At 38.9% G+C, this 16,183-nt stretch overlaps 1 long non-coding RNA gene across 1 annotated transcript; it reads right to left on the bottom strand.

The window, feature by feature from the left end:
• Positions 1–6,080: 6,080 nt before the first annotated feature.
• Positions 6,081–11,579, bottom strand: LOC138165886 (uncharacterized). Its single transcript, XR_011169481.1, has 4 exons — positions 11,163–11,579; positions 9,492–9,617; positions 7,086–7,202; positions 6,081–6,098 (listed from the first exon to the last, which is right to left on the bottom strand). It is a non-coding gene; the product is annotated as an uncharacterized lncRNA (long non-coding RNA).
• Between the last annotated feature and the right edge of the window lie 4,604 nt (positions 11,580–16,183).

Raw genomic sequence — 16,183 nt, forward strand, 5'->3', positions numbered from 1 at the left:
TAGGAGAAAATAACAAAACTGTGCAGATTAGGTTCACTACAAATTTGTTACATAATCTCAACTGGACCATCAATGAAATAGGGCAATCCTTTGACATTTCTCTAATTAACTATCCTAGTTATCACAGTGGCTTTTCCAAATCTTTCTTTCCATCTTCAACCCTACTATGGCTCCCCCTTCACTTACCCTCTTTAACTGAGAGTCTTGTATCTTATTTGACTGAAAAAAATTGAAGCCATTCAAAAAGAACTCTCTTCTCCCCTTCTCCAATATTATCCAGATGCCTTCTGCCACTATCTCCCCCTTTACTCCTGTCTTACATGAAGAGATGACACAAGAAAACTACCTTTTTAAATACTCCATTCCATTCTGTCTTCTACAGTAAACTGCCCCCCCCATCCTATTTACAACCTGTTTACTACTTCCCTGTTGCTAGGAAACATGCCCATGTCTCTCCAACCTCAAAAAACCCTCATATCCATCCCCACTAGCTATTGTTCCACATCTCTTCTCTCAGAAAGCTGTATACAATTCATTGCTCCACTTTTTAACTTCTCAGTCTCTTACAAACCTTCTCCATTTTGGCTTTAGAACCCATCACTCAACCAAAATGGTTTTCTACAAAGTTACCAGTTAATCTCAATGGTCTTTCCTTAATGCTAATCTTTCTTGACCCCTCTTGTAGTCTTCAATGTTGTTTGTCACCCTCTTCTCCCTGATACTCTCTTACCTAATAGTTTCCATGACACTCCTCTACCCTGGTTTTCCTCCTGACTTCTGTCTCCTTAGCTAAACTTTGGCAGTCCCTCAAGGTTCTGTCCTGAGCCACGTTCTCTTTTTCCTCTATATTATTTCACTGGGTGAGCTCATCATCTCCCAGTGATTCAATTAACTCTCTGCTGATGATTCTAAAATCTATTTCTCTAATCCCTAACCCCCTATCTCCTACTGCCTACTGGACATATTGACTGGATGTCAGATATCTTCAAGTCATCGGGTCCAAAACTGAACTCTGTATTTCCCCCAAATACTCTCACATATTGTGAACATTCCTTTTACCATTGAAGGTCTAGTAACCCAGTTTTCCAACATAGGTGCCAATCTCAACTCATCATTCTCTTCTATACCTCCCTATATCCAATCTGTTGCCAAATCCTGTCAATTCTACCTTTGAAAACTTCTTGTATAAGGTATAAAAAAAAAAAACCCATACATTTTTATATGTATATACACTCATTTTTTTAAAACCAGGAGTGGGATAGGGAGACAAAAATGGGATAAGACACACTGTTGGGGGAAAAAAGGCCACTGAAACTTTTTTTTTAAGCAATTGGGGTTAAGTAACTTGCTCAAGGTTACACGGCCAATTATATCTGGGTGTGGTACTAAGTGTCAGAGCCTGGATTCAATCCCAGATCATCCCGACTCTAGGGCTGGTGCTCTTACTCACTGCACCACCTGGCCACCCCTGAAACTTTTTTTAATGCACAGAAGAGAACAAAAGGAAATCCAAATAAGTAAAACAATTTGAAAGTACTATATAGAAATTATTATATACGTTCTTAAAAATCAGCATGAATAACTCTATCAGAAACACATAACCAGACACAATTTAAGAGCAACAAGATGCAAGCATTTTGTTTCAGAAATAGCATTTGTTGGGGTGGCCAGGTAGCACAGTGAGTAAGAGCACCGGCTCCAGTATTGGGATGACCTGGGATCAAATCCAGGCTCAGATACTCAGCACCACACCCAGAAACACCTGGCCATGTAACCTTGAGCAAGTTGCTTAATCCCAATTGCTTAGGGGCGGCCAGGTGGCTCAGCGAGTAAGAGCACTAGCTCCAGTGTCGGGATGACCTGGATCAAATCCGGGCTCAGATACTCAGCATCACACCCAGAAAAAACTGGCCATGTAACCTTGAGCAAGTTACTTAATCCCGATTGCTTTAAAAAAAAAAAAAAAAGAAATAGCATTTGTTTGCATGCAGAATATAGGAAGCATTTTTCTTATCATTGTCCCAATCAAAACGCATGGCTTAAAATGGACAATAAAAATCATTTTTTCTCAAAAAAAAAAAATCAGCATGAAATGAAGATCATAGCTTCATAAACAATCTTCTTTTGGGGTTTTACGTGTGTGTGTTGGTGGTGGGGTGTTCCTTTTTGCTGTTCAAGCTCAAAATCTTTTAAAATATATTTTTCTAAAAAGAATAAAAATCAAGGTCAAAAACATCATCCATGGGATTGGGTGCCTAAGGAGCAGCTCTTATTTTGATTGACAATTACCTTTATTCTTGCCCTTGATAGAAACTTTATTCTATTGAGAAAATTGCCTCTCCACTGTAAAAAATGATTTTTTTTTTCAGAAAAAAATAATCTTTTGTACATACCTCCTCCTCTCCAGACATTGCCACCACTCTGGTATAGGCCCTCATCACCTCACATCTGAATTACTACATTGTCATCTGGTCTCCTTGCCTCAAGTCTTTCCCAACTATAGTCCATCTTCAACTCAGCTGTTAAATTGATCTTCCTAAAGGACAAGTCTGATCACTTACTCAAAAAACTCCAATGTCTCCTTAGTACCTCCAGATCAAGGATAAAAGCATCTGTTTGGCACTCAAAGTCATTCATAATCCTGGCTGCCTCCTAACTTTCCAGTCTTCTTACATCTTACCCACTACCCTATACCTCTACCCTACCCCAGAATATTCTTTGATCTAATGATATTGGCCTCTTTGCTGTTCCTCAAACAAGACAATCCATATCCTAACACTGAGCATTTTCACTGTCTGTGACCTAAGTCTGGAATGTTGCTCCCCTTCATTTCCACCTCCTGGTTTCCTTCAAGTTCCAGCTAAAATCTCTCATTCTAGAAAAAGTATTTCCTAATTGCCTATTAGTTTCTGATACATGTCAGGTACTTTGCTAAGCACTGGGGATAACAAAAAGAGGCAAGAGACATTCCATGCCCTCGGGAAGTGTCTAATCTAATGGGGAAGACAACATGCACACAAACATGAACGAAGTAAACTATATGCAGGAAAATAATTAACAGAGGGAAGGCACCGGAATTAAGAGTGGGTTAGAGAAGGCTTCAAGTAAAAGATGAGATTTTAGTTGGGAATTAAAGGAAGTCAGGAGGCAGAGATGAGGAGGGAAAATACTAGAAGCTAAGAAATCAAGCGTCTTGTTTCATAATCAGCAAGGTCAGTATCACTGGACTGAATAACACATGACAGAAGTACAGGGAATAAGAAACCTGGGAGGGTGTGTGTGTGCTGAACAACAAACAGGATTTTGTCTTTGATCCTGGTGGTTATAGAGAGCCACTGGAGCTTATTGAGTATGAGGATGACATTGTCAGACCTGTGCTATATAGCAAAATCACTTTGATGGCTGAATCTTCATTGGTGGATTGGAGTGGAGAGATACTTGAGGCAGGCAAACCCATTAACAACAGTCCAGACATGAGGTGATGAGGGGCCTGCATTAGAATGATGGCAGTGTCAAGAAAGAAGAGAGAAAAATCTGAGAGATGCAATGGTAAAATCTACAGGTCCTGTCAACAGATTGGGTGGGGGAAAGAGCTATTGAAGAGGATGATATCTAGACTTGTGACCTTGAGGAACTGGGACAATGGTGTTGCCCTTGTACTACAGCGGTGATATCAAATTCAAATAGAAAAGGATCCCTCCTGGATTTATATTGATATAGAAAAGAACAAATTAACATATTATATTTTTATTTATTTTGCTAAACATTTCCCAATTACCACACAGCAGCAATCTTCTAATACCTCTGTTCTATAGTAATAGAGAAGTTGAAGGGGCAGGGGAAGATCTGGGGGAAAGATAATGAGTTCTGTTTCTGTCCTGCTGAGTTTAAGATATTTCCTGAATATCCGGTTCAAGATGTCTGAAAGGCAGCTGGAGATAAGAGATTGGAGGTCAGGAAGGGTAAGATAAGTAGATCTGAAAATCTGAAACATAGAGAGTAGCAAAGAGATAATTAAATTCAGGGGAACTGATGAGATCCTCAAGTGAAGTAGTATGGAGGGAACAAAGAAAGGAAGCCTACAACAGAGCCCCATGGAAAGCCTATGTTTAGAGGTTATGTTCTAGGTTTAAGATGTTTAAGAAGCTCTGAAGGGGTTGCTGGTGGAAAATGTTTAAGAAGCCCTGTTCCTTTAGAAGAGGATCCAACAAAGCAATAGTCAGATAGGTAGGAGAACCAGGAGAGGAAGTATCTCAAAAATCTATAGATATGAAAGTATCAAGGAGAAGAGTGATCAACAGTATCAAGGACTACAGAGAGATTAAGGAGGAAAAAAGTTGAGAAAAGGTCATTGGATTTGGCAATTTACTTGTAAAAATGTGCCTGTTCCATGAGAATTTCTGCAGCCCCATTTTTATTTACTGACCAACAAAAGTCAAGCAATAACACAAAGCAGTTCTTTCAATATTTAATGTTTCTAAAGCTTTAATGTGAAAAAGGGAAAGGAGAGAAGATGGATTTTAGCTCATAAATATATTTAAAGATATATGTCGATATGTAAAAGTTTACATTTTTTAAGAAATATATATAGATAACTTATATTTACATATTTATATACTACATAGGTATTGTTTTTATATGTACATTGTTTATATGTATATGTGTACATTGTGGTATATGTATATGTATATATATGTATGTGTATAAAGACGGGGACTGTCTTTTTGCTTGTAATTTTATTACCAGTCCTTAGCACAGTGTCTGGCACATATTAGGAGTTTAATAATTGGGGTGGCTAGGTGGCGCAGTGAATAGAGCACCAGCCCTGGAGTCAGGAGGACCTGAGATCAAATTTGGCTTCAGACACTTAACACAAAAACTAGCTGTGTGACCTTGAGCAAGTCACTTAACCCCAATTGCCCTCCAAAAAAAGAGTTTAATAATGCCTGCTTACTTGAAAGAAAAAAAATACTGATCATATGGGACTTGAGTTCAAGACAGAGACCAGGGTTATGTATTCCAGGATATCTGGACCTGAAAATGATCTATGTATATGATAAGTGAGTCCATGGGAATTAATGAATTCACCAAGTAAGAGACTGTTAGAGAGAAGCCCTGGGACAGAGTCCTGGAGCAGATCCACAGTTAGGATGTGATAAGGATAGCGAATCAACAAAGGAAATCAAGGAGGAGTTGTCTTATTGGTAGGACTGCTCTGCTGCAATGAGGGGCTGGTTAAGATTAGATAAAATAAACTTTTAGTGGAACCAGTAAGCATGGCTGCAAGACTTTCTTTAGCTCCATTAATGAAGCAAATAGGTAGAAGCAAATTAGTTGGGATGAAGAAAAATATGGGAGCCAGACACTAAACTAACTGATCAAGAAGGAAGAATTATCCTGTGGGTCAATAGGTAATAGACAGCAAGATCTGAGCTGAGTGATAAACTGGAGGAAATGAATCTCAAAGGATGTATGCTTATTGAGTGACAACAGTAGAGGAAGAGGCCAGAAGTAATACTGGAGAGCAAGGACCATTATGACTGAATCTCCAGGAATTGCAAGAAAAGGTACTACTGGGGTAGCTAGGTGGTACAGTGAATAGAGCACCAGCCCTGGAGTCAGGAGGACCTGAGTTCAAATCCGGACTCAGACACTTAACACTAGCTGTGTGACCTTGGGCAAGTCACTTAACCCCAATTGCCTTGCTCTCTTAAAAAAAAAAGGTACAACCAAAAAGACCTAGGGATATATAGTATCATCAGGGAGGAGGAGCCAGGTCTCACTGTGAGCCAAAAGATGAAAGAAGTATGAGAGGAAGAAGTATAAAACAAAGGAATATTTTAAAATTAGACTGAGGACTCCACAGGGAAGGTATATTTGGTAAAGTAGTACTGAGGCCAACAGAGATGAAGGAGAAGATAACAGTAGCTGGACAGAGTGATTTATTCTTCTTCTTAAGTCTGGGATTCAGTATTACCAGAATGGAAAGAGTAAGAAAGGGTGACAGATTGTTCACCTCTGGGGAAAGAGTCCAAGTGAGCAGCAGATGAAGGTGGGTGAGTAGAATGTTCTCCCTCAGAAACTCTTGGTCTCCATACCTGCAACAGCAACACATTGGCTTGGTCACCATGAAAAAACACAGGCCCTCATCATCAAGATCTGTGGAAGCCTTCTAGGCAAGTAGTGCAAAGTCCAGAAAGGGGGTACCCTCAATGTCAGGTGTAGTGGTAATAGGTCCTGGTCTGACAGCTCTAAAATTCTCTTAAGTTTTGACAGAAGTACAGATGTATCCATGAAGATCAGAGAATGATAATATGTGCAGAGTATGTTTCTGCCAAATATGGACTATCAATATGTTCTAGAATATTCTGCTAAAAAAGAAAAAACAGTTGCTACTCTTAGAAGGCCAAAACGCTCAGGTTAAAACAACTGACGAGGGGCGGCCAGGTAGCACAGCGAGTAAGAGCACCGGCTCCAGTGTTGAGAAGGCTCCAGTGTTGAGAAGACCTGGAGATCGAATCCCAGGCTCAGACACTTAGCACCCACCCAGAAACACCTGGCCGTGTAACCTTGAGCAAGTTACTTAACCCAGATTGCTTAAAAAAAAAAAAAACTGACGAGTAAGTTTTTTTCCTATAAAATTGCTACTTCTATTATGGAAGACAAATGCATTTCCATTTCAACAGTTTGTCAGCTTTATTAATGTTGGGGAAAATCAATGTTATGAAAATGAAACTGATGTATAGTTTTGGGGCAAAATTATAAAGTTAAACATGTAGGTGACCTATTTATATACTGCTATAAAGTATTTTTTAGAAGAAAGATATGCAAATAAGTTATTGCCCACATGAAATGTATATTTAAAGATTTTTTTTTTCTCCTGGGTGACAAGAATATAACAAAGCATAGATATATTTAACTATAAAATACTGTGATTCATCAAACAGCCCAAACTTTCATTTCATACAGTTTATCTGTTTACTTTGATTTAAACTATTGCTTGTTTTATCATGTGGGAATATAAGTTATTTGATCAAGCATGTAAGGATTTTGAACTAATGTTGGCTTATATTGTGTTGTCTTACCATATTGTCTTTTCAAAGTGCTGCCATTTGAAAAGGGAAGCATTATGTTCACAAATCTGATTTTTGGAATTTTGGTAGTGTTTTTAATAAATGCCTCCAGCATCCAAAAAAAAAAACCTAAAAAAAAAAAAGAAAAGAAAACAAGAGTTTGGAAGAATTTTTTAAACAAAAGTGAAAAAAAAAACCAAGAAACTAGAAAGGTAAACAAGTTTGAGCAACTTAAATGAACTAAATGATCAAGTGTTTACAATCTAAAGAAGGAGAGAATTGCCCCCCTTCTGAGTCCAACAATCTTATCTTTACCACTAAAAGAGAGAAAGAAACTTGGAGCCCAAGTATGTGTACATGTTTTAAAGAAAGAGGAGGAAGAAAATACTAAACACTATAGAAAGAATGAATTGGGAGGAAATCACTCATTCTCATAATTTGGGCACAACCGGGAAAATAAGAGAAACATGAAGGTATGGAGAGCAGGCATCTCATAAACCTGAAGCCAGCAAGGAAAGGTTGAGGGGGAAAAAAGAGTAATGCATAGAAATACAAAAAAACAAGGAGTTAGATAAAGATAGGAAAAGGAAAGAAAGAGGCTTTCAAAGAGAGGATTGAGAGAATAATTACAGAGGTCTTGATTTGGTGTTATAGTGAATATTATAACCTATATGGTTTGGACAAAATGGCATTTGAGGTCCATTTCAATCACTAAATTCTGTGATTCTATGAAAATAAATCAACTTAAAGTAATTAAAATTAAGTAAAACTTAAAAGAATAGAGACAAAAGGTAATACCTAGGGATGAGATGTTTGAGATCAGACAATTCCAATTATATACTGTTCATCTAGATTCCATTTATTTCCCCTTGTGAAGAGAGAGGGATGAGGATAAAAATAGAAAACATTGTAATAGAAGAGATGGAAGAAAAAATAAACCTATCAAAATAAAAATTCATTCATATTGAAGAGGTTAAAACAATGAATCAGAAAGGATTTTTTTAAGAGTACAATTTATCTACAAGAAACATACCTCGAATATAAAGATTCAATATACAGAGGTAAAAATAAGGAGATGGAATTGACCATGGACTCCTAACTTGAGGTGGGTATACACACACACACACACATACATATAAATATATATATATATGTATGTATGTGTGTGTGTGTATATATATATGTATATGTGTATATACATACATATATATATATATATATATATACATATATCTCCCCAGGAGGTATGAGAAGGCAATCAAGTTCATGAGAGAATATCTGGCAAATAACTATGTCACCTTACTGATAAAATCAAGCACATAAATCACTAAAGGAAGGATTCCTTTTTTGAAAAGAATATAAGGGAAAACTGGAAAACAGTTTGGCAGAAATCAGGTTTAGACCAGCATCTTCCACAGCATACCACAAAAAGCTCAAAACAGGCACATGTGCAAACAGCCTGAATATAAAAGGCCATTAAAAAAATTTTAGAAGAGAAAAAATTATATACCTTTCACAACTATGACTGGTAAAGAATTTTGAAACAAACAAGAAACACATCATAAAAGACGAAATAAACAACTACATGAAATTGTTAAAACTGTTACAGAAATAAAACAGAATTAGAAGAGTAATGGTAGTGTGAGAAAAAATATTTACATCAATTATGAGAAAAGTGATATCTAAAATACAAAAGCAACTGATGCAAATGTATAACACCAAAACATTTATCAATATACAAACGGTCAAAGGATATAATAGTTTTCACCCCACCTCTCCAAAATGCAAATTATAGATTACATGAAAAGATATTCCAAATTTCTAATAGTAAATGCAAATTAAAACAACTCACACCTTTTTTTTTACCTCACACCTTGCAAACTGGCAAAGATAAAACAAAATGGGAACAGTAGGTGTTGGAGGTGACTGTTAAGAAATTCATACTGATTCAGTGTTGCTGGAACAGTAAAATGGTCCAATCATTCTGGATTTCAGTTTTAAATATATACAATAAAAGTTACTAAATTTAAACACTTAAATTGAGGAAACCCACTACAGGGTATATATACCCCAACAAAGTTAAAGACAATATTTGTAGTTAACATTCTGTGGGAACAAAATACTGAAAAACAAGTGGCTGCCCATCAACTGTGGATTAGTTGAGAAAATAATGGCATGTGAATGAAATGTAATATGACCGTGCAATAAGAAATGATGAATATGAGGAATTCAGAAAAAACATGGGAAGATCTGAATGAACTGATGCAGAACAAAACAAGCAGAACTAAGAGGACCAGACACACAACACTGACTACAATAATGTAAATTAAAAGATCTGCAATATAAATTAAAACGAAGTTAAACTCTGAATAAAGGAAAAATCAATGATGGTCCCAGAGAACAGATAACAAAACATACCTCTTCCCTCTTGGTAGAGAAGTGGGGGACTACTAGAACAGAGTATTGTATAGATTGTCAGATGTAGTCACAGTATTGGATGTTTTTGCATAATTGTTCTTTCTTTTTCACAAGGGAGAGTTCAATCTGGAGGAGGGAGTTGAAATAATTCTGATGTAAAGACAAAAGGCATCAATAAAATGCATTTTTAATTAAAATAAAAGACTTAATGAAGTGAATTGTTGAGTGTATGTCCAATGCTTGACATTATTTGCTTGAACAATATTTGTTCAATACACAGAGTGTAAAGTAGGCTGGGTACTAGAGATTTTATTGACACCCACCTTCCTTAATCTGAAAATCATCAAATTTACCAGGCTCAAACACATGCATAATGCAAATTATCAAAACATTAATTTTAGTTAATAACAATAGCTAGCATTTATGCAGTAGTCTGCAAAGCACTGTACATATCTCATTTGATAAATGTATTATTATAATAAATTATTACTACTCATGTGTATACAGCAAATCTTAAAATCTTGATTCACAACAACCCTCAGAGGTAATACAAGTACTGCTATCCCCATTTACAGATAAAGAAACTGAGATTAGGAAAGCTAAGTGACTTCCTGAGGATTACATAGCCAAATAAAAACCTGAGTCAATGGGTCTCCTAAGCCCAAATCCAAGTGTGTCTAAAGTCATAATTTAGGCAAACCATATGTAAAGTATGCCTGTACTAAGATGACACTGCAGAGTGAGGGGACTAGAAAGAAGGGAGGAAGGAAAGGGGAGAAGGGAGAGGAAGGAAAGGGGAGAAGGGAGAGGAATGACCTGCTTCTGTAAATTTACTAGAGAAAATTGACAAAAAATGTGTTTCTACATACCAAAAGGATGGTACAGTCAAATTCAGTTATTTTTTTTAATTAGCAAAGTTTAGCCAATGTGGAAAATCTGTGAAATATCCACATATACATATTATTTGTATTAATAAAGAACTCTTTCCTTCTAACCCTCCTTTAGAAAATTATGCTTAATAAAATGAAGCTCTGCTCCAGGATCTCCAGATTAAAAAAAAAAAACATAAAATGCCAATTCCAAAAGGAATGTTCGTTCTACATTAAGTACCAAAAATTAAAATAAAATACACACTACCTTTTAAGCTTAATGATAGGAATGGTGTTTCTAAGTATTTCTTGTAATACTTACAGAATGCAGAGCATCCTGAATTGCAGATAGCTCATTATCAAAGTCTCTTTCAATGACAGATGAACTGATTAAAAGGAAGCAATCCCTCACAGGAGGGGAAGGAATTGTTTATCTGACTTTTCTAATTTCAGGTCCCATTCCCCAGGCATCTGAAGACAGCTGGGCCACACCTAGTGCCAGGCCTGGAGTTGGGAAGACCCTAGTTCACATTAAGAATCAGACCCTTACTGGATAAACTACCCCAGGCAGTCATTTAACTTCCAGCAGAATCAGTTTCCAAACCAGTAAAACGAGGGTAATCTCAACTGTAAAGTAGCACCTACCTCACAGGGTTGTTGTGAAGGTTCAAATTAGTTGATACTTAATAATACATGTTGCTTTCCTTTTGTTCCCTAGTGTGTTGACTGAGTTAAACTGAATTCATATAATAATGGACAAATGTCATCCTGCCTAACCTTGTCATCTGACACTGTTACTGACCTTTTTTTCTCTGCAACCTTCGAAAACAATCCAAATAATCAAGTTATATAGGTGTTAAGCACAAGTCTCATCCAGTAACTTGTGAAAGGCAAAAAAAGCAAAAAGCTTCGGATTCAGAATGGGTTACAATCAGAAGTTCAACGATGATCCTAAATCCTTACAGATATAAAAGTGAGGGGGATTTTAGAGGCCATTTAATCCACACTTAATTTACAGATGAGAAAACTGAGGCCCAAAGAGGTAACAGGACTTGCCCAATATGACACCAGAAGGCCGAACTTGAGCCCAGGTCCTCGGATAACAAAACCTTCGTTTTGTTTTGTTCTTCCACATGAACCACGTTTTCCCTTCGCAACAATCCAATCACAAAGACACCAAACAAAAGCCACTCCTCTTAAAAGGGTCTGGCAGGTTAACCTAAGCAGTACAAAGTAACACAAAAGGCAAAACCAGTCCTGAGTTTTTCTTTCATCCACAAAACCCCCCAACCACATACGGGAACAGACCCCATCCAGCGTCAGCAATTAAGTTTTTCCTGACTTCCAGCCTCTTCGCACCCTGCTCTCAAAGCAATGCAGTTACTCGGTGGGACCTTCCTCCACCTGACATAGGCTGCACATCAGTGGGACCCACAACTGCTCGGGCTCTCACCTGTCTCAGGTGCTGTTACTGCCACCGCCGAGGTCCCCATAGTCTCCAGGTCATTGTTCATTTCCTCTCCCAAGCTGCTAGGTTTCATTACTTCCTTCCTAACATGCGCAAGCCATCTCTCACGGCACAAGTATGAGATTTCTATCTCTCTACGAGGTGAGGTGTTTCATCTCCACAGAAACCAGGCGGAGTTCCACGCGGCTCTTTTGTCTCTAAGCGTCATGAGTCTCCCTCCCCGCCAGCGTCTCCCCTGTGCGCAGGGCCGAGCCCCCAGCAGCCCTATCCCCGCGGGCTGGTCCTTCCCTCTCGTCCTCTGTCCAAGGGCGGCCGGGAGCGGAAGGTGGGGGTGGGGCAGCGAGGAGGGAGAGGAGCTAGGGAGTTTCAGCACCTGGGCTGAGACGTGGCTTCCGCGCGATTCCAGCAGTCTGGAGGGTTGAGGATCCAAAAAAGGCGTCGATACGAAGTCGACTCTAATACTGGGAGCAGTGGATGGCGAGGAGATGGTTCTGGAGAATCTTCCCCCCTTGAGAGGAAGAAAGAAGGCAAACCCTTTCTTCTACCTAGCCAAAGGAAACATGTCGACCGCCTTTAGGAGGGTTGGCTTGGGCGCCACAGAGCAACCGGAAGTGAAACCTTCCAGACTGGGAGCAGGAAAAAAAAGAAAGTGAAAACTGAACTGTAGCGTCACGCGTGGGCGGGCACCCAGCGCAACAGTGCGCTCCCCGACGCAGGGCGGGGCTCCCCTTGGCGTCTGTGCCCTGTGTCCGCGGCCGCCCAGCCGCCCCTGAGCCCAAAGTCTCGCTCAGAGAGCGCCCTCCCGCACCTAGTGTCCGGGCCCAGTTTCCCCCAGGCGGTACGGAGCTGGCGTGGCCTCGCGGGTTGGCCCCGATAATGAGGGGGGGGTGGAGGGAAAAGGGAGAGACAAAAGGAAGGGAGGCGGAAGCGGAAGTATGATTCTCGGAAAAGAAAGGCCAGTGGGTGGGAGAATTGCCAGGAAACCAAGCCCCCAAAAAAACTATTTGTAGAGGGCCTTTTTCCTGCCATTTCAGCCGGCTCGGGGTTAGGGAAGCCAACGTTGGCTGCCTTGGGGTTTAATATTTCACAGTCTTCTTATAAAGGAACGAGAATGTGTTTGTGTCAAGTATTAAAAGTCTGGCCCCAGCGTGGGTGGGTCGCTGTGGGGGACACAAAAGAAGCCAGCGTCAAGGTGCCTCCTATTTAGGTGGTTACATGGTTCTGAGCATGTAAACTTTTCGTCACATACATGATATTCTGAACGTATAAAGGGGAGAATTCTAGGCCCATCATAGATGCATTTTTAATTCACTGTTCATATTCCGAATCAGCATAAGCTTGGCTTGCTTCTCTAGTCCTATATAAGAAACAATCTCGTGACGATCAATATGACAGATCTTTTACGTTTCTACGCACTCAGGTAGAGATTACAATTGTCCCTAAATAAGGAATTATGCAAGTCCAATAAACGAACATACTGCAATGTTTGCAGAGGTTCTGCTTGTTTAATAACCTTAAAGTCTAGTCTTGGAATATTCCCCATGGCCTTCCCCAATGCAAAGGCAATAAAGAAAACAAAAAGGAAGAAACTCAAATGTCTTATCTTAGGTGTAAGCCTGGTTTCTACAGAATTTACAACATGTGGGGACTTCAGGGACTTAAGACCCAGTGATCGAATTTATTTTCTATTAATAACCAATTAGGATTAAGGTTTTTTCCTCTATTTCCTCATTCTGGGACCAGCCCCTGCAAATCAGCTTCTAAAGGACATTGATGATAAATGAGGTTTCCAAAATCTTTTGGGAAGGTAAGCCTAGATCTTGGGAAGGACCTTACCCAACTAGGAGACTTTACTTCTGTTTAGAGTGTAAACAGAATCTAATCTAGGTGAATTCTAGCCCCAAAGCATTAAGCCCATGTCCTTGTACCCCTCCACAGAGGTTTGGGATAATTCCTCTCATGAAAAAGAAAACCAACCAGAGTGATCTGGGTAGATGTTGGAGGCAGCTGAGTCCCATGATTAAACCTCTTTCTTGGCAGGAGGAGTTCAAGGCTTTCAGCCCACCTTCTCATTTGAAAGTCTAGCCCCTTGTTAATTGTTCACCAGTCAGGGCTGACTTTCACCTGTCGGGGGTACCCCCTTTTCTAAAAGTATATTAAGGCATTCAATATAACCATTAGGTATCTTTGGTTTCCAAGAGAGACCACTGACCTTCATTTTATTATTATTAATTACCAAGAAACTCTTGTTTTTTTGGGTTTTTCATTCATCTCACTGGGGAGCTAGATGGTACAGTGGACAGACAGCATGTTGGATTTGGAATCAGGAAAACTGAGTTCAAATCTAGTCTCAGATGTATGACCCTGTGCAAGTCACTCAATCTCTGTGTGCCACAGTATATTCACCTGAAAAATGGGAATAATAATGGCATCTACCTCTTTAGGCTGTTGTGAGTATAAAATGAGATAAAATTTATAAAGTAGTTTGCAAACCTTATGACACAAATGCTAGCTATTCTTTTTAATAGTGTTATTATTACTCTCAAGTGAAAAGCTAAACCATCCTAAGTGAAATTCTAGGGAATCCAGTCCGGGTGTAGAACATCTCTAGTGGGTTCCAGCAAATGTGCAGGGACTCAAAATTATCCTGGATAAAGCCATTATGTATTATTGTGGTAGGGTTACAGAGATGGGGAAATTTTAGGGGAGCAGTTCGCCATGTATAACATGGAATACTCAGGGATATGTAATAGGAAGGGGGAAAGGAAGCAGGGATAGTCTACATGGTGAGTCTTTTTCCCCTTTGTCCTGCACAACAGTAGTGTAAAGGAAATTTAAATTTATGACTTCAGATATTGTAGATGAAAGCTGTCATAACAATAGGATTTAGAGTTTGTGGGAGTGACCATTGATTGCTCAGCCACACTTTCTACTGGGAGGTGGGGATGGGGAGGGACAGATGTCTACAGGCATCTCCCAGTCTTGTATAGCATTAGCTCTCACTCCCAAACCTCTATTGCTTCACATAATATCAAAAGTTAGTGGTCACTAATACATTTTTTTCAATTACATGTAAAACAATTTTTAAAATTTGTTTCTTTAAAATTTTGAGTTCCAAATTCTCTCCTTCCCTCCTTCATCTCTCCCCTCCTTGAGATGGCAAGCAATTTGATATAGGTTATACATGTGCAATCAGGTAAAACATTTCCATATTGGTCGTGTTATGAAAGAAAACAAACCCTACCCCCCAAAAACATGAAGAAAATAAAGTGAAAAATAGTATGCTTCAATCTGTATTTAGACTCCATCAGTTCTTTCTCTGGATGTAGATAGCATTTTTCACCATGAGTGTTTTGAAATTGTCTTGGATTATTGTATTGCTGAGATTAGTTAAATCATTCATAGTGAATCATCATTATAATATTGCTGTTACTGTGTACAATATTCTCCTATATGCTCACTTTACTTTGCATCAGTCTGTGTAAGTCTTTCCAGGTTTTTCTGAAAGCATCATATTGATCATTTCTTATAGCACAATAGAATTCCATTACAATCATATACCACAACTTGTTCAACCATTCCCCATTGCTAGGCATCCCCTCAATTTTCAATTCTTTGCCACCACAAAAAAAGAGCTACTATAAATATTTTTGTACAAGTAGGTACTTTTCCTTTTTGTTTTCATGTCTTTGGGATACAGACCTAGTAGTGGTATTGCTGGGTCAAAGGATATGTATAAATCCATAGCAGTATGAACATAGTTCCAAATTGATTTTCAGACTGGTTAGATCAGTTCACAATTCTACTAGCAATGCATTAGTGTCCCAATTTTCCCACATTCCCTCCAAAATTTATCATTTTCCTTTTCTGTCATGTTAGCCAATCTGATAGGTATGAGATGCTATCTCAGAGTTGTTTTAATTAGTATTTCTCTATCAATAGTGATTCAGGGTATTTTTTCATGTGACTATAGATAGCTTTGATTTCTTTGAAAACTGCCTGTTCATACTTTGACCACTTATCAACTGGGGAATGACTTGTGTTCTTATAATTTCAACTCAGTTCTCTATATACAGAGAAACTTGCTGTAAACATTTTTTCTGCAGTTGCCAAGTCCTGTTGATTCTAGCCAGGGATGTACTAGAGGAGGCCTACACAGCATACAGTCTTCAGGCCACTTGTGGGCCACCAAAGGATTTCAGGGAGCCTGTGAAAAATGTAGGGTTGCTATTGTGTACTATCCTGTTTGTCATGTGACCCAAAGCATCTAACTGTTGGGAGCCAAAGAGGCCTGATCCAGGACTCAGATAATCACCCCATGAGAGTGGACTTTAATATCAAAGACCTCTTTGAGA

This window comes from Petaurus breviceps, unplaced genomic scaffold (genome assembly GCF_028583685.1).
Source record: "Petaurus breviceps papuanus isolate PSGF00001 unplaced genomic scaffold, PetGlider_PUasm1.0 216, whole genome shotgun sequence".
In the NCBI taxonomy this organism is placed as follows: domain Eukaryota; kingdom Metazoa; phylum Chordata; class Mammalia; order Diprotodontia; family Petauridae; genus Petaurus; species Petaurus breviceps.